The sequence below is a fragment of the Rattus norvegicus genome, chromosome 6 (assembly GCF_021556685.1).
Source record: "Rattus norvegicus strain SHRSP/BbbUtx chromosome 6, alternate assembly SHRSP_T2T, whole genome shotgun sequence".
Lineage (NCBI taxonomy): Eukaryota > Metazoa > Chordata > Mammalia > Rodentia > Muridae > Rattus > Rattus norvegicus.
In genome coordinates, this window is record NC_141539.1 from 127,852,828 (window position 1) to 127,874,499 (window position 21,672).

The window sequence follows — 21,672 nt, forward strand, 5'->3', positions numbered from 1 at the left end:
TCCTCTAACCTTAATCTCCAGGAAGCAAGACTCTCATCTCACTGTGTCTGTGTCCCCCATTGCACTGAATGCTATGGTGCCTACAAATGAGAAGTGATGTCACCCACCCCACGAAGTGCCGAAGGTTATGACGCTGAACCTCCATGGATTTAATCTGTTCCTCTCATGCGCTGGGCATGGTAGTGCGCACCTTTAATCCCAGCACTTGGGAGGCAGAGGTAGGCAAATCTATGAGTTCGAGGCCAGCCTGATCTACAGAGTGAGTTTTAGGACAGTCAGGGCCTCACAAAAAAACAAAAACAAAACCCTGTCTCAAATGAATGAATGAATGAATGAATGAATGAATGAATGAAAAACAAAACAAAAATGTCTCTCTCTTTATAACACCCAATGCAACAGGGCTAGTTAGTCCTTTCCCCCTAAGAATGCAAATACATGTCCTGGATTTCACAGTAACAACCCAAGCTTCAAACACAGGCAACAACAACAACAACAACAACAACAACAACAACAACAAAAAAAGACACCTTTCTACTCTGCTATTCCCAGTGATCAGCCAGTCACTGTTCATCTGTGGCTAGTAACAAGCACAGGTCCTCTTGCCTGGATGACCTGATACCACAGGGACGTTCATTTTCAGGTCCCCTGAGGTGCCCTTGCCACAGAGTCATTTGCCAAAAAGATAGAGTGTGCAGTCCCACCATTTACTCAAACACACACCCTGGATGGGACAAGAGACAAGGCTGGGAACAGAAACAAGATGAGCTGGGTCCTGACAGCACAGAGGCAAAGATCCACACTCAGGCCTGTGCCGGCCATCTCCATCTCCCATTGGGGCTGCCAAGCCTGCAGTTTGTGGGAGATCCAGATTGGACAGGGAACTCGGAACAGAGGGAGCTGGTTGGGCAGAGCAGGGTCCCCCCCCACCACCTCCCTCCCCCCACCCCGAGGAACAGAACTTAAATCCTCTCTCAGATTTCACTTCAAAAGCAAACTCTCAGGCAGCCATGGCTAGCTTCCCACCAAAGCCTACACTTTGAGAACCTTTGACACACCTTGGCATCAGCTTAAACATTGACCTAGGATGGCCAAGTAGGCCACAGGTGAGTTTGTTGCAGTAATTATTAAAAAATGGTTCCCTCTTGACCTGCTCTGGTGCCCGCACCCATAGGGCCACATGGCACTGCAAGGTACTTTTATCTCAGTGACTCCACGCTGACCCCAAGTACTCTCTGACCCAGGTGGTCCAGGGGCCATACCAGCATGGCAAGGTACCACGCCGGTCCCTAGAGTTAGATCCAGCACCCATGGGGCCATATGGAACTATCCATGATTTATCTCTGGTTAGTATCTCTCCTTGCGGCTCTCTACTAGCCTCGAACTCTCTGGTTACAGCTACCTGGCAAAATCAAGACTCAACAATCAGATTTAGATGTTAAATTCTCAATTCACACAATAAACTCACAACCAAGTGATAAAGATATAAACCGCCCACCTAAATAAGGTAAGTTTGCCTACAGAAACCCATCCCAACTACCTTGGCAATTCAAGACCACCCAGATCCAGGTCATCCTTCCCCATCTCCATCTTGATTCTCCTTCCCCTTCTCTCCTGCCTTATAAAAGCTTTGTCCCCATTTTATTTTTTTATTGTCCAAACATGGCCTTGACCTAACTTGTGCCAGCCCTCACCTGCATATAGAAATCAACCTACATGAGTTAAGACACAAAGGCGAGAAACAGGAGCTCAGTGGATCACATGATCAGGGTGCCAGCCTGCAAATCTACCCTGGTATGCACAGAAAGGGTTCATGCTTACTCTTCTGACCACTCTAAAACTCCCAACACCCACAGTCGCCCCACCGACCACTTTTTCATTTAGGGGCGACTTCCAATAGGAAATCCACACACATCTGGCACACGGGCAATGATATCCGGGTACAAAATGCCCTCTCTCAGATGAACAGAGGGCACCAGAAGAACTATGTGCCCACAACTGGGCAGCCTCAACTAAGCGGTAGGTGGTAAGTCCCATCTAGGGCTCAATGGAAATCTGCCATCTGTGACCAATGAACCACAGGGCTGCAGGGCTGCTGAAGTGAGGCCCAAGTCACAGAAGAGTACAGAAATTCCAGGGGGCACCGTAAGCCACAGCGTCTCTTGACCCCCAACAACAGAGGGTGGTATCATGACTGAGCCCTGCAGGGAACACTCTCCAAGTTAGACTGCTTGTTAGTTCTTCTTTCTCTCTCTGACCCCTGCATGCACCTTGTTACCATCCTGGTTGAAGCTTTGTTCCTTAGATATCTCTAGCCACCAAGTCTGCTAACCCATACTCCTTCCCACACCCAAGGTTGGGACAAATAAAAAGCCTCCTCTATCAAACCCAGGTCCTCAGCTCTGGGGAGCAATCAGCTCTCACTTCTCCCTTCTGCTGCCTCGACACTCTGGACGTCAGAGCCAGAGGCTGCAGGGGCGCCTCAGAAGACCCGGAGAGCATCAACCTGAAATGGTCACAGCAGACATGGCCATGAGGCTGGCCAGCACAAGAACAGAACGATTGGTGTACATGTTGACAGTGAATTTAAAGAAAAACGTAAAACATTTGGTGGGGCAAAGGCCTGGCTCCGTCTGAGTCACCGGTCTGTAACAGAGTCCAACCCCTTCTGCACAGAAAGGGAAGCTGAGGCCCAGCCAAAGGGAAGAGGACAGTGACTAAGTAAGGCTGGTAATTACCAAGAAAGCCAGTGTGAAAACTTAACTCACAACCCTGGCCAACGAAGTGACTGCAGAAGGACTGACAGCTGCCGGACAGATTCTGGGGCTGGAGTCACAGGGCCCTGCAAACACAGGACTCAGAGCCACCTGGGGTCATTCACAGTATTAAATGACTAAGCACTACCATGTCGGGGCCACAGATCCTGGAGGAAAAAGAAAGGAGGAAGAGGAGGGGAGGAGCTGGCCCAAGGAACGCCAGCTCTGTAGAGTATGAAGAGGGGCGTGGCCTCTGGCCTCAGTCCAACCAGAAGAGAGTCTTGCTGAGCATGAAACCAGCCCCAGATCCAGCCCCAGATCCAGGGCAGGAGCATTAGACCCACCCTGGTGAGATCTACCTAATTTTAACAGCCCTAAATTCACAGCCCATGCCTAGAACCTTTGCCTAAGCTTACATTCCAAGTCCAGCAGTAGCCTGCCAGGCATCATGGCCTAGCTAGTCACACAAAGATAGTACAGAACTGAAGGATAAGCAGGGACCAGGTCCCTCTCTGCGCTCAGTCCCACTGAGTGCTGGACCCACCGGCCAGCCTGGAAGGCCAGAGGGCCAAGTCAGTGAGGCCTTTTAATTCAGCTCCCTTGAGGTCCCCAAAGGGCTCTGCTGAGGACAAGAAGGCCTGAGCTCCCTATGGTGCTCCCACAGGGCTCTGCAACCAATGACTAGAACACAGGGCGCAGAGAGGTGGAGAGTGGGCACCATAACGCTCAAACCACGAGAACACCAGGGTGTCTGCCTGTGTGCAGTCAGTGAACTGGGTCACAGGACCAGAGCTAAATGGAGGACTTATACTCTCTAGTTCAGATGTTTTGTGGTTGTTTCAGAACTAACTTCAGAATCTAGTCTCCACTTTGGGCAAAAAAGCCAGTCCACCTTGGGTAAGCACCGACAAATTACCTTTCCTCTTGAAAATGTTCTAAAGCAGCTCACTCCCCTGGGTGACCAGGACACAGCACACAGCGGGGTACCCGGCCCCAGGCTCTCCACAGTGCATACAAAGAGCTCTCGGCCACCAGCCCTTCCACTGGAGGGGGTCCACCCCCTCGGAGCAATCATTAGCTCAGGCCTGAACACTCTTGTGGCCTGTGCTCAGGCTCTGAGGTACTCATAAAGCAGCCTGCAGGACATCGACCCAGGGACATCCCAACCCCTGCACAGGCTGGGGGCTGTCCCATTTCCTGTTTGTAGGGAAGGAACAGGCATGGAAAATAACACTAACTCTGGGGCCCAATGGTAGCACCAGGCTCTGCGTGGGGCAGGCCTGGCTGCAGCTTCTTCTCCCACATGGCACCCCATGAGCTCTAAATAAAAGGAAATTGTGAGCCATGTCCTTGTAGCAAAGGTGATAAGGCCAGCATACAGGAAGTGGTAAGGGTGCAGAGCCCAGGTCATTTCTCAGGCTTGAACAAGAGCTCTGGTGCCCCACCCAGGACCTTCCATAGTGGGTTAGGTAGGAAGAAATAAAACCCAACAGCCAAATGTATCACCAAAAGAGTGCCCAACTGGAAAGGGAGAACCTGGGAACTGGGATTTTTTTTCCACCAGCTCCGTCACCTATACACCTGCCTCGTGGCATCTTCACTGCCTTCCGAGGTAGATGGAGACCACATCAATAAATAAGACTGTCAATGGAGTGCCCGTCAGTTTCCAGCTCTCTGATGACATCACCTACCCGGGCTCTACCGCAACAGCGCTCTTCAAGAGAGCACTCATAAGGTGCAAGGTGTACACGGACGCACACAGCACCAAGGCTGGCCTCGGTCCAGGCCTCAGCCAGTGAGGACAGGGCAGGGTTGGGGGTGGCATGAGAGGCTTCTACTGCGTTGGGCTGGCTTTCTTCTTCTGTCTCCTACCTAAGTGCCCTTTTCCAAGTCAAAGGATAGAATTGGGGGAGTGGACTATTCCAGGGCAGAAGAATGGGCTGATCACAAGAAAGATCACTCAAGCCCTCTCCCCCCCACAACACCCCCCCCATGCTGGTGACCCCTCCCTGCTGCTTCTAATAGCCTTGAAGCTGAGGCCTGTGGCCATGAAGTTCCCTCGGAGGGTCTTCCTCCCCAATTTAAAGGTATAGATACGAGATACAGGCTTGACCAATGAGAATATCACATTGCATGGACTAGTAACTGACACATGGGTTGAATAGTGTCCCCCGGCAAGACAAGCTAAAGTCCTCACCTCCGGCAGCTGAATACGTGACTGTATTTGGAAACAGGAACTTGCAAATATCAAGTTGAGGTAACGCAGGTCGTAGAAGTCATGCTAATCTAGGTCTCCTCAGAAAAGGAAAAATCAGGGCTGGAGAGACAGCTCGGGGGGGAAAACATTTGCTTTGGGGGCCCAGGACCTGAGTTGGATCCCCAGAATGCATGTGAAAATTAAAAGAGGGAGGGAGGGAGGGGGAGAGAGAGGAGGGGGTATGTGTTTATAATCCCAGCTCTGGGGAGGCTCCCTGCCAGCTACTTTTAACTAACTAACCAGCTATACAGGCCACCCCTCAAAAGGAGGTAGCCAGCATTCCTAAGGGCCTCTTCTCTTCTCTTCACTTTTCTCTCTCCCTCTCTCAAAATAGACCTACACACAAAAGATGGCTATGGGAAGACAGAGAGGCAGAGACTAGGCCAGGAAACCATGGCACCCCTCCCTTTGCAGTTGGAGGAGGAGAAGGAACTACTCTAGGAGGTTCTGGGGGCAGTCTGGTCCTGTCAACACACTGACTTCAAACTCCCGGCCTCAGGAGCTGAGAATAAGCTTCAGTTCTTTTCAGCCTCAGCTGAAAGTTACAGGACCTGTCAGATCAATCAGGGCCAACCACCCCAGCCAGCCTCGAGCCTCAAGCCGAGTCCTGGCTCAGGGAAGCTGATAAGCCAAGGGGATACAGTGCTGGCAGCCACCTTCTCCTGAGTTGGCAAGGGCTTACCCAAAATAATTTTCTCAGAGAGCCTGAAGAAATATTCCCAATGCGTCTTCAATGACCTGAAACCCCTCCGCCCTGTCTCTAGACCTTCTCTAGACCTTCAGCTGTTGACTGAAGCTCCCTTTCCCTTTCTACCTATGTTCAAGATAGGAGTGTCCGATGGCCTCTCCAAGACCTTTACACTTCTCGTGCACCGGCATAATTTGCCTCTAAAGCATGTCTAAAAGAGACTGACACCCAGCAGTCATCCCCCAAAGGACCTGAACTATCCACACTAGCACTGAGATCCTAAGTGCCAAGTTCTCTATGACCAGCAACTTCACCCTTCAAAGTTCTGCTTCAGTGATCGATAGCTAGTCTTCATCCTAATGACACTTTCTCTGCATAGCCGTGGCTGTCCTTGAACTCAGAGATCCGCCAGCCCCTGCCTCCTAACTGCTGGGATTAAATGTGTGCATCATCACCATGGCCAGATGGAATTTTCTTATAGCAAAAAAAAAAAAAAAAAAAGGTTCCTCCAAGCTCAGAATGGTAAAGTAAAGAGGTGCTTGGGTTTAAATGAAGACCCAAACCAGCTCCCGTCATAAAGCAAAGTCCTGGAGGTACGGATCTCAGGTGCTTCAACAGCTTGATATCAGTGAAAACTGAGGGTTTTTTTTTTTCAAGTTCCCATGCTGCCATGTTTTCTATGACATGGTCCACTTCTTGGTCAGAAAATGGCTGACTGCCACAGCTCCCTACTGGAAAGCTGAAGGTACCTGGAAAGGAGAAGGGGATGTGGCCAAGGAGCCGTGTTTTCTGTGAGACAGTAGATGCTCTTTTTCCTGCTACCTCATTAGTGAGAAGTAGGTGAAACAGACCACTTGGTGCAAGGGGGACTGTCTGCATGGAAAGCCAATCCAAAGCTGCCCAAAGGGGACGGTGAGACGGAAGGCAGGCTGGGAAGCTAAGTCTACAGAGAAGAACAAGAGGATCGCCAGGTTTGGACATCCCAGCTGCGCAGGACACTGAGGAGGGTCATGAGTTCGAGGCCTGCCCAAGCTACAGAGTAACTTAATGAGAGCTTGCCTCCAATTTTTACAAAAGGATTTGAGGTGTAGCTCAGAGCATTTGCTTAGCATGTGCATGGAAGGTCCTGGGTTCAATCATCCCCACCCAAAGAGCAAGCAAGCAAACAAACAAAAAAGAGTCAAGAGTCCACTAGTCCCTTGAAATATTAAAAAAAAAAAATCATTCTGTAGCTTCTAAGTTGGCCCTAGGGTAAAGTAAACAAGTTCACAAGAATCGTTTCCCAATGCTTCTTCTGTGCCAGGTCCTCTGCTAGGTACTGTGGTGAGTGCCAGGAGCCCACAAGACTTGCAGAGAGTGCTACAGGGCCGACTCAGGAAGCACCAGCAGCCAGGAGGCAGGAGAGTTGGATGCTCTGTGCCTGGGTCTACAGAGGGTGGTGTACTGGTACTGAGGTGGGTTCCGTGCGGCATGCAAATAGAGACAGTATGTTCCTGGACTGGTTGGGCTCAGGTACCTCCAAACCCAGCAGGTGTCCCCAATATGAGAAGCTTGCGGGGAGCGGTGGCTGAACCCCCTCCCCAGAAGGCAGCTCGCAGCTGCCTCACCCAGCCCCATATGGTCTCTGTGAGGAATGCTTTCCTTGGACAAAGCAAAAGCCAGGGCAGCAGGCCGGAGGAAGCATGCTCCCTGCCTTAAATAGAAGCAAGCCAGGGCTGGTAGAGAGTTTGCAGAGGAGGATGGGCTTCGGGCTAGAGTGCTTTAAAGAAAGCTCAGTGGTTATACTGTCTTACTGCCTATGCCCGTAAGGCAGAGGCGGGGCTCGGGGCTGTACATCTTACGAGAGATCTGAGGTGGCTCTCTTCTCCACCACAACCCTGCAGAGCGGGGGCTGGGTAGCAGCTTTCTCTCCTGCAAGCGCAGTGAAGTACCAATGTCTTGTAGGCATTGCCAGTGATGCCACACACGACAGCAATTAAGCAACACACCACACATTCCAAAGGAGTCTCCGAGAGCCCCAAGATGAGCAATTCCATAATATAGGAGAGGTTCGGAGACTGAGCCAGCACTGAAGGGTGACCGAAGGGTGACAAGGCATGGTGATGCTGGCCTCTGAATGCATTCAAGCACACTCTGAAGGCCTCCCTGGGGCTCCCTCCTGTCGGCTTCTTAGTTCCCTCATGCAGTCAGAAAGGTGGCAAGTCACGGTGTGGCTGGCTGAGCTCCACCACTCAGAGAAAGATGGGGTCAAATGAAGAATGCTGAGAGATGCTTAGCATAGAGGACATGAGAGGAAGCCCCCTCAAGAGGACCCATATGGGAGAAGTCAAAACGCTTTGATCAAAGTGTCCAGAAGGTGCTGACAGAGACTCCAATTTCACCCAAAACATTCTGGTCTCCTCACCAAAGTGGAAGTGCCCGGCGGAAGCCGGTGGGCCAGTCTGTGTATCTCCGCGCTACTGGGCAGTGAGCCAGTCACACCACTGACATTGCCCCCTGGGGTATGACACCAAGTAGGCTCCCAGCAGTTTACACACACAGGGAAAGAAGCCTTTTATCCTAGGACCCTACCTCTACACCACAGGACCCCTTGGTTTCTGACCGCAAGTCTTTCTTGACAGAAAACCCGGCATGGAGACTCCAGACCACAGACAGACCAAGAGCTGTCTGTTATAAGGGGTCAGGACACCCCAAGAATGGGTGCCTCCTCCAGGATCCACACTATCCCCTCTCGGTCCCCTCATCAATGAACTTAGAGAGCACTCAGGCCTACAAACTCCCCAGCTTCTTGACCGGCTGCAAAGCAGAGCAGTTCCCCGGTCCCCGCCACCGCCCACACGGGTACACACTTCCATGGGTCTCTGTACAGAGAGGTGTCGAGAACCACCACCACCCACTTCAAGAACTGTGTCACAAGAAATTCTACCACATCCCAGGCGAGAGAGCACCAGCCCCCTCAGCCTTCTGTAGCCAGAACAAACGTGGGCGGAGCCTGCATCCTGGCAGGAGGATGCCACCCAAGAGGCAGCCGAGTCCTGAGGCAGAAGGCAACAAGAGTCCTGGGTGCCAGTTCCACTCTGCCGTCACCACCTCTGTAATCAGGTGAATCTTTCTGAACTTCAGTATCCACAGCCACAAGGTAGGACAGCCTACTGTCCTTGGTGCTTGTGGGACCGGATTTGGGTTTATAGGAGGGATTTTTTTTTCAAGTGCTTTATAAAGCACTCTCAAATGTTAGCTATATTTACATTGATTTTATTGCTGGACTCCCAGGAGCCGACTGGGCATTTATTCAAGGCCTTTTGTGACTGATGCCAGGCACCCTCACAGGCTGGGCAGAGGGACAGGCTGCTGCTCTCATGGGACTGCCAGACCCCAGACACTGAAAGGTCCAGGTCTCGTGAATTCCTGGTTTCCACCCCTAATCAGGAGGACCTATCCTGATTAGAAGTTCTATCTGGGGGTTGGGGATTTAGCTCAGTGGTAGAGCGCTTGCCTAGCAAGCACAAGGCCCTGGGTTCGGTCCCCGGCTCCGAAAAAAAAAAGAAAAAAGAAGTTCTATCTGTCCAGGTGGGGGTGACAGGGGTCCCTAGTAAGCCTAGAGATGGCCTGAGGGAGACTCAGTGGGCTGAGGCACACCCCAAGTCTCACCTGACCTCCTGACTCAGTCTGCCCTGCCACAACCCTCCCCCCAAAGTAAGTTTCCCAGGACTGGTGACACAGGAAACACTGCTGGCTTGGTCCCCTACTAAAAGCAATGCAGGCTGGGCAAAGGCTCAGCTTCCAGACAGCAGGCCTGAGAACTTGGGAGGCGATGTGGAAGGAAACAAGCAGAAAGTGAGCCCGTCCTTCCCCACTGCTGCTCAAATCTGTCCTGAGGCAGGGCTGCTCAGATATGCAGCACCCTTACCTGGGAGTAGACAGAGACCCACACTCTGAGCCCTCACTCTTCCGTGCCGGTGCAGAGACTGGGGGGGAAAGGGGATGGCCACCATGTGAAACGTGTGCTCTGAGCCTTCAGAACCACACTCAGCTTAGTTAGAACCACAGCTGTAGTCTATGCCCTCCCTTCAGCTGCACAGCCGTTAGAACCTACTGGGAACTTTAGGGTACAACAATGTCGGGGTGCATTCCACAGAGAGGTACTCTACTGGTGCCCACCCCTCCGCCCTGTGCTCCTTTAAATGTTCTTGGAGAGAAGCAGGCATGGAGGATTCTCAGGACTGAAGAAGTCCTCTGTGGGACACTAAGATGGCCGCCGTGCGTCATTATAGTCCTCCCATGCCCACTGCACAGCACCAGGAGTGGACACTAAGGCCAACTGTGGACTCTGAATGACAATGATGTGTCCAAGAAGGTTTGTCCACTGACTGCAACTGCACTACTCCGGGAAGATTCTGGTAATGGGGGATGTACGCGTCAGGGGTTATGGATAGCAATTGCATGATGTACTATGTTCTCTCTAAATGCTGCTATTTTATTTAATCTGTTCTTTAAAAATCCCCCAGGTCAAAGGTTGCAGATATAGCTCTGCAGATAGTCTATCACCAATCATCCATGAAGTCCTGTGTTCAATCCCCAACACTATGTAAAACAGGTGTGGTAGTACACGTCTATAATCCCCGAACCTGGGAGGCAGAAACAGGAGAGTTAGAAATTCAAGTCATCCTTGGCTTAACAAGTAAATCAAAGGGCTAGCTTTGGCTACAAAAGATCTTGTCTTGGAAGGAAGGAAGGAAGGAAGGAAGGAAGGAAGGAAGGAAGGAAGGAAGGAAGGAAAAGAAGTAAGTAAGTAAAAGTAATCTTCCAGGTAATTCTGGTGTGTGAACCCTGGGATGACATCTGGAGTGTGGACAGGACAATCGGGCTTCAGAGACAACAGGTAAAAAAAACATCATGACCTTTGAGCTTAACTGGGATTCAGTCAGGCCCAGGATAACAAAGAACACGCAGGTTATGTATTCAGAGTGCCTGACAGGGATGAGAGGCAGCGTCTGCTGGATGGAGTGAAGCATCATCTAACTGACCGCCTCAGCTCCTGCCCGATCCAGGTTGAACTGGAGGCCGGACTGATACTGATACAAGAGGGAATTGTATTACCCACCACGAAACAGGGCCTACCCTCCCCAAAGGGGCAGAAGTAACTGGAACCCAGATCCCTTCATCCTGTAAATACTGTCCATTTGCTCCAAAGCAGGCACCAGGCTGGAATACAGGCTGCCCCTCCTGACTAAGACTTTCCCTTCCCGTCTGCAGAGAGCAAGAAGGATGCCTTGTGGCTGAATCTTGAGGAGGGGAGGGGCCTTCCCAGCAAGCAGCCTCAGGAAGGAGGCACCCGTGTTCTGATGGTGCCGGCTGTGTGAGAACCACCAGTACAAACAAGACTGTTCGACAACCATCGTTTCAGATAACCCACCAGTACAAACAACAGAAAACAGCACGCTGTCTCCAAGGGTTGCCTTGCCTTGATTCTCTATAAGCCTTTTACTGAAGTATACACATGTGATAAGAACAGGCCTCTGGGTTCAATCCCCAGTACCACAAGGAAATAAAGTGTGTCTTTTAAAGGAAGGAGGAAAAAAGAAAGCGTGTATGTAAGTGGACACCCAGGACCAAGACTGAGACACAAATATTTGCAGGTACCTTGTGTTCCCATGCAGCGCCCTCTCCCCACGGTGGTCCATTTCTGGCCTGCCTCTCACCTCCAAAGCACAGATCTGAAGGCCTCGACCTTCGCCTACATAGAAGGTACACTGAGTACACTCACTAGCTTAGGTCCTCCATTAGATTCTGTGAGACTCAGCTATGGCAGCAGACAGTTCACCCTCACAGATGCATCTCCTACACTCCTCTGATTGACATAAGCAAGTCTTTCCCTGGAGGCAGAATCACAGGGTCAGAGTGACCAAGCCACTCTCCTAAACCCCAGTCAGACTCTTACCCTGCTGGGCTCCCCTCCACCCCCCAGCCCTATATATCACATGCATTCATTACTGTTTCAGACTCTTGCCCTGTAAGTCATGCATGCTCCACAAAGACAGGGTGCTGTGCTGTGTTCCCTGGATACAGCTTGACCTAGAACAGATGCACCTCTGGCTAGCCAGAGAACTCCTGCCCTCACTTGTGCACACAAGCAGAGGGCTCTGCTCTCAGGACCCCCCGGCTGTCAGTGAGGCCTCTGTTGAAGCTGAGGGCCCCCAGTCACGCTTGCAGACACAAGAATCAGAGATCACAGTGGCTCTTGGGACAAGTCTAATTAGTGGTGGAGCACCAGGAAATTGGTATAGCACCCACTTAGGGGAGGTGCAGTGAGGAAGGTAGAGACGGAGACTCTGCTTGGAGAGGAACTCAGGCCTCGTGGGCTCTGGTGAGTAGCATTGGTACCTCTGGGGTTGCCTGTTCCAAAGCTCCTACAGAGAGAAGGCAGGGAGGGCAGTGCGAGCACACACTGGGACTGGACTGAAGGCAAAGACCAATCCTGGCAGACAAGAACGAAGAATGACTATAGTATATGGCAACGACAGAACACAGAGTGACAAGGCAAGGCCTGGGGTCGTCCTTGGCTGTGTGGCAGGTATGGGCTTCGCTGTGCCCATACTGAGAAGGTCCCTAGGTTACAGCCGCCAGGTCCCTGGTTCTTCACTGGTGAACTGACCGCACACGTGTTGGTTCTAAACCACACTGCTTCGGCAAGAACCTAGGGGACAGACCAAGCTGACAGTCAAAGCACCCAACCGGGGGGAGGGGAGGGGGGGACAGACAAGAGGGTCAGAGTTAAAATACTATCACACGGCATCTTAAACAATTCACTCACTCCAGCCAAGGCTGGCCACAGCGACACTTTCCGCCCAGAGCTCAATCCAGAACCTTCTACACCATGTGAGAGCAAGCAAGGCCTCTGCTTCAGCGCCTCAGACCCCAGTGTCGCTGTGGCAACGGGCCACAAACACGGGGAGCCCAGGCTTCAGCACTACAAACAACCCTGACAGATTCAATAAATAAAAACGCACTACGGCAATTCGTGGGGGAATTTATGAGAAATTAAAATTTCGACTTGGACAATAAACAACCCGTTTCAGAATCTGCCCCACTTAAAGCTAAATAAACCGCGTACAAGGATTTTTGGAGCATGAGGAGGTGAGGCTAAAAGCGGGCCTGGCGGGGAGTGCCTCGTGGCCCTCCACACCAAGAGCACTCTGCGGAGCACACATGCCTGCTTCTCCTCTGCAGCTCCATGCCTGGTCCTTCCAAAAGCCACCTGGGCCACAGAAAGGCGAGGACGAGGAACTCAAGTGTGCACGAACTCAATCAATCGGTGTCACGTGGTGAATGACCCAGGGTCGCAAAGCCCATCAAGGTCAGAGGCAAGAGGCAAAGCTGCAGGTCAGCCCGATTCCAATGCTCCCGTGTGCACAGGGGAGAGCCTCAAGCAGATCAAGGAAATTCTCATTCATTCACCACACACAGGCGGAGGGGCTCAGATCCCAGGATTCTGCGGTATGAGTACACACAGCATCGAGATGAAAGGCTGAGGGGAGACAGGGATGGATGGTTCTGTGGGGATATCTCCCACTCCTGCTTTCTGAAGAGTCAGAGACTCTGGAAAGGCACATCAAAGATGGGACCCAAGAGACACTGCACAATCCTCTTTACAGAGAGGAAACCAAAGGGCAGCCCACACTGCAAAGGCACTGGATAGGCTGTGGCTCAAGCAGGGAGCCAACAGCCTTGGCCTGATGCTTTCTCTTGTGGTAGGTGCCACATGCCCAATTCTCATCTAGGTTTGGTGCATAAGGTCCTTGATGGAGAAAAGGGATCATGACCTGAGGTTCAATAGACTGATGCCTAATCTCTTAAGGGACCACCTGATTGTGGGTGGGACAGATTTGCCAGCAGGTGCCACATGGTTCTGGCAAAGAGACCTGCTCAGCCACAGAGACATGGACCAGAAAGGAACTACCCTTCTTCCCAGCTCTGTAATGCAATCCTATGGCCATCCATGTCCCAAAGTCTCTGGTGAAGAGTAAGTCAGAGGCTTGGTCATCTCTGTCCTTACAGGACAGCAAAGGACCTGGCAGGGAGTCCTGGGAGGAATCTAGGAACAAAAGGATTGTAGGGGGCCAACTACCCATCACTGGTTCACTCCTCAGCTTGCAACCTGGCAACCCCAGGGGTCAGACGGAATTCAACTGTGAGAGACACCATGAGGGAAAAGCAAATGTCACATACATCCCTGTAGCACACGTGACAACAATGTGCTGGGCCTAGAAGGACAAACCCAATGCAGTGTTCAATTCCCCCAGGTACCCAGGCCATTTCCCCTAGGAACTTTGTAAAAAGTTGGTTTGAAAAGCTACAAACCAATAAATATTATTCATATTTATGGAGAGCACAGTAATCATCATAGCCCTGCCCCTACAACACGAGAGCTGGACACTCATGGCAATAATATTTACAACAGCAACAAAGGAGAAACCAGGGACAGCATCCACTCATGGCAGCTAGGTGCCATGATTTGCACCATAAGTTGTTTAAAATACAGCAATGAACAGTCTATCTCTGTTTACTATCACAGTAAAAAGGGACCACATGCATGCCCCGAGTATGAAGAAACATATTTTGCTTCTCCTATAGGTTACAAAGGAGGCTCTGGATCTTCTAGAAGGCCATTTAAAGAAGCCCTCTAGAAGGTCAGAAAATCACAAGGACAGAGAGACAACTCCAGAAGGGGCCCTGGTCCTATAGCAGCTTTGTGCTATCACAGAAGTAAAGGAGGTCACTAGCGGTCCAGCTGGAGGAGACCCTTAGCTTGTCTTTCCCCTAGAATATGGAAGGGCAGGAATCCCCATCCCCAGTGGGAAGAGAAGACACTGAGGTTGCGGGTAGCAAAGTAACAACGGCCTGTGCGATAGGCCCTGAGGCAAACAGCCTCAGACGTTGCTCTTCCAGGCCCTGCTGCCTGGGCTGAGAGGCAGCCCTGGTCACTAGCCTATCAAGCTCAGTCACTGTAGGCACCAACACCGTCCATCATGCCAGGCTCTAATTCTGCCCTACTCCTGGGCCCTCAGCTCAGACCCAGAGGCTAACTTGGCTCCTACTGATCTTGGGGAGAAGACAGCAAACCAAAAGACCTCCTCCCTACCAGAAAACCGTACCCTTTTCCCACCTGAGATGAGAGAAGCACAATCAAGGCCAAAATTCCCTATTAGTCAAGGGTGGGCTTCATAAGACCAGAATTATTCTGGTAGACGATGAGGGTCTACAAAGTCCTTGCCCAGTACAGCCCTGCCTGGCCTCCTGAGCGCCTCCTGGCACTGGAGCTAAGCTGCATAAGGGTCTCCCACCTGTCCTCATGTCATCTCAAGCTTTGGCCTTGCCACCATCTGATCAATGGGCCCCAGAAAGGTTGTACCCACTTGCCCAGAACTGTACAGCTATGAAAGGGTATGGCTGGAACTACAGCTGAATCCTAACTGATGGCGTGTGGAGTCCAGGCCTCAGGAACCCAAACCCATCTTTGCTGCAATTTACTGGACAGTAGACGGTAAAGCTGGCTCCACATGGGCAGCCAAGTCTTGCCTAAAAGTAGACAATATCAAAACAAGCCAGCAAGGGAAAGCGCAAACAGTGGATCTCTATTGCTACAGGGCTGGTCATGGAGGCCCAGCCCAATGACAAAGGCATTCCGGCAGCCCTACACAGGTATGCCCTAGCTCCCAGACTCCGACGTGGTCTCCTTCTCCCATATGTCTCTCCGCAGCCTGGACAGATTTTCCCTGCCCAGGCCCTGCACCTCATTTCCACTGGATCAGCAGAGCTTCCCAGGGAAGCTTCTAGAGTGTGACTAAGCCCCACAACACCAAGTTTCTGGGACACAGCTGCTGGCTGGGCCCCAGCAAGCCGGCATCGCCTTATAGGGCATGCTCTATGGCTGTTCTACAAAACTCAAGACTTGTAAGATGCAGACAGTGAAGCTAGAGAGCAGGCTGGGAGGGGGGGGGGGGGCAAGAGCTCAAGTCCCTCGAGCGTCTGGGTCCAGAAAGGCTGTCCCGGCCTGCTGCCTGTACACAGCATCCGGGATCTGTGGAGAAGGAGGGTTCCCAAGGGAGTCTCGAGTCAGAGGCTGGGCAAAATGGGGAGAGAAAAGCACAGCCAAGCTACAGCTCGAGGTCTGCAACCCTGTTGTTAAAGAGACTAGACTTGTGATTCCCTGGGACCCCTGGGACAACCATCAACGGTATGTCGGTAAGGCTTACAGGCTTCCAAGGCTAGGGCCAGAGTCCATATCTCCCCGCCCCATCATTGCTTGACAATGGAAGAACCAGCGAGAGAGAGAATTGAACTGGCCTCTGCCCATCAACGTACCCCTGAGGAAAACCCATTCCAGTCTCAAAGGGTGCTGCAGGCCACACAGCATCCACACAAACAGGAGAGAAGGGACCAAAAGCCAGGGCCACTATGGAGAAGTCACCCCTGCGCATCCCTACTCTGAGAATGTGTACCTGGCAGGAGAGTCCGGTATGGGGATACCTCATACGGAGAGCGCGCTGTACCATGACTCATTATCATCTTCTGCAGGTCAGTGACAACAACTACATCAGCACTTGAGAACGGTACTAAACCACTGTTTCCAAGACGGTACACATACCGAGCTCTGCGCTCACCTTACCTGCATTGTCTCTACTCTACACTTAGAACCGGTGAGGCTGAGTCGATCGATACTGCCATTTTACGGAGAAGGAGATGGAGACTCAGGGACATAAGCTGCCTGGCTTTATGTGAGAGCCCCGGCAGGGCTTCATCTTCTGGAGGCTCACCAACTAAAACCCAACACCCATTCCCCACCTCCCCGCCCTTCTCAGTAACAGAACCCCGAGGTCATCCGGGGTGACAATGTGCTCAATGAAAACATCACACTCCTTGCCTGTTGACACCAGATGCGGCTCAGTTCTAACCCAGGCATGGTCAGAAGCAGTATCACAAGGGATTTCTAGGAAGGCCACCAAGGGAGAACAGACTGGGGCGCCATGTGGGGTCTGTTCCCACACTGCCTCCGCTGCTCAGAAAGAGAACAAATATAGCTGTTAGTCCCGACAACACGGAGCCACAAGGCCAGCAGAGAGGGTAGAATGTGACAGACAGCGGTGTGCCCTGTGCCGTCTACACCTGGCATCTTTGATGTGGGAGACAAACACGCCATGTTTTCTTTGGGCCACTGGCATTCTTAGTCCCCTATTGACAGATGGATTCAAATCCCACCAGTCCCCTAGTAAAGCTTCAGGGGTGCAGGATGTCGGAGAATTGAAGCTGGCCAGACCCAGCAGGAGAGTGCGGCTAGGACCAGGAAGAGCCTTGGCCCTAAGGTGCAATAGCCTTGCACAAGGGAACCACAGTGGAGGAGGCCACGGTCTCCTGCTTCTAGTATGTCTTCTCTTGTCACACCGGTGAGAACCTCCTCTCTGTAGCACGGCCGTGGTCCCTCAGTGTACTGAAGCCTCGATCGTTTTCATTTTGGGTGTTACGTTTCGTTCTGCTTTGGTGTTCTTCCTACGCCGTCCATGCTGGCCTGGACTTTGCAATCTTCCTGCTTCCTTCCACCACCTGACTCCTGGGATTACAGGCATGTGTCGACACACCCAGCCTGGCACACCCAGCCCTCTCCCTGGCTTTTGTTCTCCCTCCTGGGGACTTTCACCATGGCAGCTAATCTCACTTTCCCACACGCACCGGCTGCCAGGAGGTTCAGCTCACATCACTGCCCTGATGTGCACCCACAGCAGAGGTGTTCTTTTGCCCCTGCCCTATCATCACTGTATTTACTAGAGTTTCCTCGGGAGGAGGAGAAAGTGAAAAGTAAAACAGGCAAGAGCGCTGGAAACCTAGTCGTTCTAGACCAGAAAAGCTCAGGCACCCCCTCCTGAGTACAGTTAGATGCCAATTCACCTCACAAGTTAGAGCTTCACAAAAGTAAAGACATGAGATGGTTCAGTGGTTAGGACCACTGGCTGCTGTTGCAGGGGACCTGAGTTCAGTTCCCAGCATCCACATGGTGGTTCACAACCATCTGTAACCCCAGGTCCAGGGGATTCTACGCCCTCTTCAGGCCTCTATGGGCACTGCGCACACATGGTGTACACACACACACATGTACACACACACACACACACACACACACACACACACACACACACACACACTTTTTTTAACTTAAAGAAATAAAATTACTTCCAGTTCACAAATGCACTTGGCTCTCTGTGCTTGGCAGGCTCTGCATCCACGATTCAACCAACTTCAGATCAACATTATTTGAAAGCATGCTTACCACATACAGAATGTATCTGTTCTTATTCCTTACTTCCTACATAATGTGTATACTGTACTGGGTATGATAAGTAGCAAGAGCTGGCCAGAGTGCATTGGCGATATGCAAACACTACATACTCTTTATAAGGGACTTAAGCATCCCTGGATTCTGGCAACCACAGACATTCCTGGAAACAGTCTCCCAAGGGACGGACCTCTGAAAACGATGCCGGATGATACATCCACATCTGACCAGGAAAACAACAGCAAGCTTCCCCAACCCCAGGCTACACACTCACCAAGTACAGGCCACGGATTTCCCACGGCACATAGACACATGCCCACTATCTCCAGAACTCAAGTTGCTTTCCCCATGGCCCAGATGGTAGATCTGAACACCTCAATTTTAAATAAAATCACTGAAAGGCATAAACGGGGCATTGCAGAACCAAAGAGAGAAGGGAAAAAAGAGACGAGCTAGTGGAAGTACAAGCAAAGCAGAAGGAAATGGTGGCTGCTTTGAGGAAACGAGACAATGGAGGGCGTCTCCAGTTCGCATATCTCCGTAACATTAAATTATTTTCTGCTGACTCCCCAAGAGTTCTGTGCAAGACGCTTCTATATGCTAAATGTACGGTGGGCAGCCAGAGCCCCCAGAAGAACGAGATGCAACCCACGCCCCTGGAGAACTTACACAGAAGGGCAGGGAAAGGCTCTAGCCTGATGACACCCTGAGATGAGAGCTCGGATGCTGCAAGGCGAGGGCTCAGGGAAGACTCCTGGGACGGGAGAGCATGCAAGGCCTTGGAGCTGGTGCCTGTGACACTGAGAGACAATTCATACTCACCAGATGGAAGAGAGGGGGGACGTGGCCAGCTGCAGGAATAGAATGTCAGGGAACAGGGCATGTCTCCAGGATACTAAGGGACACCGGGGCTCTGCTCAGTGTGCTGTAAAGGCACACTTGGTTGAGGCTGGAACTGGGTTCCCTAGAGCAAACATCAACCACAAGGGTTCCACTGATCAATTTCAGGAAGGGGTCCATCAGTCGACACACAGCGTCGCAGGGGCCAACGGTGACAACATGGGGTTTGCATGAGAAAGAACATGTAAGTGGTAGCGCGGTGGAAGGGACCAGTGCAGGAAAGGGACCTCAATGCCTCCGGGAAAGGGGACCACGGGAAAGCACTGGTTTTCAAAAACGCAAAGCCAGCAGTGGAGTATGAAGATCAGGTGACAACTGGAAGACACACTAAGTCAGCCAGCCCATACGAGTGCGGGAAAGGCTGAATTAGCAAACACAAAGCCAAGTGCAGAGGGACAGAGCAGCAATGTCCACTTACGATCAAAGCTAGCCTCAGTCACTTAGGACCCTGTTTTACACATGGATGCGTGTGTGTGTGTGCATAATGGCTTTCTGAGTCCGTCTTTCATTCTGCGTGTGTGTGTGTGTGTGTGTGTGTGTGTGTGTGTGCGCGCGCGCCTCTCTCTCTCTTCCTCTCTCCCTCCAAGTAAATGTAGTACAATAAATTAATTAACTGAGGAACTGGTGAGACAGCTCAGTGGTAAGAGTTGCTTATGCTCAAACCTGATGATCCCACAATGACGTAAGAGTGAATCAACCTCGGAGAGTTGGGCTGTGGCCTCTACAGGCTCTCCCTGGCACACTCACACCGCATTCATACACACACATACACAAACCACACATAATACATTGAAAGTAAAAATTTGGGGTTTGGGATTTAGCTCAGTGGTTAGAGCGCTTGCCTAGGAAGCGCAAGGCCCTGGGTTCGGTCCCCAGCTCCGAAAAAAAAGAACAAAAAAAAAAAAAAAAAAGTTCACCCTGTGCTTCACAGCAAGTCTGAGACCAGCCTAGACTAAAGAATATAATTCTGTACCAGTATATACTTATATAATTATCACTACTACTGTCTTAAAAGGGGGCGGAGCGTAAAGACAATGTACTAGGTCTGAATGCCATGGCCTTCTTGCTGTAGGATTCTCTGCTCATCTGTAAAATGGGGGCGATAATGAAGCATTATCTACCAAAGAGAACGGCTTACGAGCGAGGCTGCCTGCACACTTGCTGGGGCCAACTCTCGCCACTATTGAGCAAACAAGTGTTCAGGACCCAGCGGCCCCACCAAGTCTCTGACTGCCACTCCAGGGGCCGGTGCAAGACATCATCCTCTACCTTCTTCCTGGAGGCAGGGCAGCCCCACCCCTTCCCGAACTGACGGCCCAGAGGTGAAGAGCAAGTCTTAGTCACTATCGTTCAGAAACATTTACAGGTGACAAGAAAGAATGCTGAGACCCCAGCGGGAGCGAGGTGTCCCTGAAGCAAGGCTGGCCATATGTGGAGACACGAGCTTCAGGGAGGAAACCTGAGATCCCACTCTCCCAACTTTGGAATGTTGCGTGGTTTTCCCATAATAGAAAGCTTTAATAGTAACAATGAACCAGCCTTCTGGAACCTTACTGCCTGCCTTCCATGACTTCTCCTCCACCTTCCCCTCTCCCCGACCAAGCAACTTTAGGTAACGACTTGCCTTTTCTGTTTCCTGGTTTATAACACAAGTGACAACCTTATAAACATAACTGGACTATATATAAGGACAAAAATAAATGTGTGTGGATATTTACACCAGAGCACAAGACACGTGCTCAGTCAAGGTCATTACACAGAGGGCAATGTGCTGGAGGTGGTGACTACAAGGCATCCTAGGAAGCAGCTGTTCAGTGCTGGCTTGTGTCACCCCGGGTTCTCTACCAATCTACTTCTAGTATAGAATCAGGCATGAGGCACACTATGGGCGTAACTGGCCTGAGACACAGCCTGTAGGCACTGTGACTCAATGCACAGATCTGCAAACAAGCCGTGGCCACCAGCAGACCTTAGGGCCTTTATGTCTCCAACTCAGTGAGGTCACTTCCAGACACCTATCCATAGCGAACACTGAGATGTGTTCTAAACCTACAAACACCTAGGTTCAGACATCCATGGCGACACTGTTAGCCACTGTAAGCCAGAAGCGACCTTTAGCTGAGCCAGACACATACATGGAGACGAGCAAAGCAGCCAGCCAGTGTAGCAGTCCACCTACCTCCCCCAAAGCAGGTCCCAAGTCAAGCATCCAGACACGCCATGATCTGTCTCTGGGTTGACATCCCAAGACTCCAGCAATGAGCACACACTACTTAGAAGTGCAAGGAGAATAAAGAGCTGCTGTTAACGAACCAGGGCTGGCATGGCCCGAGAGAAGCAATGGCTTCAATACCTATCCACTCATCCTGCAAGCACATACCAAAGGCTAGACCCCTGGAAGGACAGTTCTAGTTGCAGGGGTAGGGGGTCTGTGTGAGAAGTAGGGCGGGGTCACAGGCAAGAGCAGCTCTGAAGGCAAACAGCAGAGGGGCTGGGAAGAAAGATGCTGCCTTCTTACCTGATAGAAAGACAAAGTTGGGGGGTGGGGCTGGAGAGCTGGCTCAGTGGTTGAGAGAGCACTGACTGCTCTCCCAGAGGTCCTGAGTTCAAATCCCAGCGACCACATGGTGGCTCACAACCATCTGTAATGGGATCTGCTGCCCTCTTCTGGTGTGTCTGAAGACAGCTACAATGTACTCATAAATAAAGTAAAGTAATCTTTAAAGAAAGAAAGACAGAAAGACAG

The 21,672-nt window shown here is 51.3% G+C and overlaps 1 protein-coding gene and 1 long non-coding RNA gene across 5 annotated transcripts in view; one reads left to right on the plus strand and one right to left on the minus strand.

Moving 5' to 3' along the window:
- Itpk1 (inositol-tetrakisphosphate 1-kinase) overlaps positions 1-21,672 on the minus strand; it is a 133,344-nt gene that overhangs the window by 75,647 nt on the left and 36,025 nt on the right.
- Positions 8,466-12,186, plus strand: LOC102548189 (uncharacterized). 2 transcript variants are annotated; one of them, XR_015623319.1, is made up of 4 exons: positions 8,736-8,837; positions 10,207-10,295; positions 10,509-10,580; positions 10,955-11,269. It is a non-coding gene; the product is annotated as an uncharacterized LOC102548189 (long non-coding RNA). The 2 variants fall into 2 exon arrangements; XR_015623318.1 differs by lacking the exon at positions 10,207-10,295 and having other exon boundaries at positions 8,466-8,837; positions 10,955-12,186.